Raw genomic sequence first — 1,463 nt, 5'->3', positions numbered from 1 at the left:
ATAAATCCAATCTCTTCTTCTTCTTCTTCTTCTTCTTCTATCTTCATGTCTTCCAGATTGTAGAAGATGAAGTAAAGGATCTCTGAGGGGAGGAGATAGGTAGAAGTACATGGTGTAGGAGTTGGAGACAAGCATCTGCTGGTGTTATAAAGGGGGTGGGCAGGAATCCAAAAACAGATGTTGCTGGACCCTTTCTGAATCGTGGGCATCAAACATACGGTGCCTCCTCTATGACCCGTTGATAGAAGGGGCCAGGGCTCTTTTTGTAGAAAAAGCCCAGCAGGAACTCATTAGCATAATAGGCCACACCCAACACCAGAAACTCATTAGCATAATAGGCCACACCGAACACCAGAAACTCATCAGCATATTAGGCCACACCCCTGCCAGCACAGCTCACTAGCACATTAGGACACACCCCCATGTTACCAGAAGTGTGGTCATCTAGCCACACCCACCTTTTGCTCCTTATTCTGTTTACCTTGTTTGTTGTCAAAACCCAGGGCCTTTTTTTGTTGCAGGAACTGCTTTGCATGTTAGGCCACACATGCCTACTGTAGCCAATCCTAATGAGTTCCTGCTGTTGGGTGTGGCCTATTATGCTAATCAGTTCCTGATGGGCGTGGCCAACTCAGGAGCCAGCCGGAACTCCCTGTGCATGCCTGCCCCAAAATAGCCCTGGAAGGGTCTGCTTGAGGATAACCACAGGCCCAAGTGACACAACCTCAGTGAGAGTACCGCAGGCAGGTTCTCAGAACCTTCTTTTTCTCCCCGGGATGAAGGATGCCAGGCTGGCCACAACCAGGGCCCAGTCCTTTTCTGTGGTGGCTCCACTTTGGTGGAACGAGCTCCCCGAGGACATCAGGGGCCCTGCGGGATTGATCAAAATTCTGCAGGGCCTGCAAGACAGAGCTCTTCCGCCTAGCGTTTGAGGTCCCACGCTAAATGACTTACCATCTAGCCGAATATTGTGCCCTAGTATCTACTCTTGGCCAACTGGCTTAAGACCTACATCCACACGAAAGAAACCATGCCCTACAGAGCCTGACAGCAGCTGCGGTTTCCCTATGGTGGATGTGAAGACAACTCCGCTATCTTATGAGAGTTGTATTTTAAATAGTTTGTTGATTTTAGATTGTTAAATTATTGATTTGTTTTATTGTTTATAACGCCTATGGCCGCCCTGAGCCTGCCCTAGTGGGGAGGGCGGGATATAAATCTAATAAATAAATAGGGAACTTCATCTCAACTAGCTCGATTGGAAGTTAGCTGGAGGGGTCATTTCGTGGAAAAAGAGGTGCAGGAGCTCATTAGCATAACTTATTTGCATAACTCATTTGCATATGCCACACCCCCTGACATCACCGGAGGTGTGTCAGAAGGCAACACCCACCGCTCAGGCTCCACTGGACTGTTTTGGATTGCTAGCTATTGGGGGGGGGGGAACGTGCAGATCTGCCCTC

Source organism: Gekko japonicus, unplaced genomic scaffold, assembly GCF_001447785.1.
Source record: "Gekko japonicus isolate JY-2015 unplaced genomic scaffold, Gekko_japonicus_V1.1 scaffold2368, whole genome shotgun sequence".
NCBI classification, from domain to species: Eukaryota; Metazoa; Chordata; class Lepidosauria; order Squamata; family Gekkonidae; genus Gekko; species Gekko japonicus.
This window is presented reverse-complemented; position numbering follows the sequence as displayed.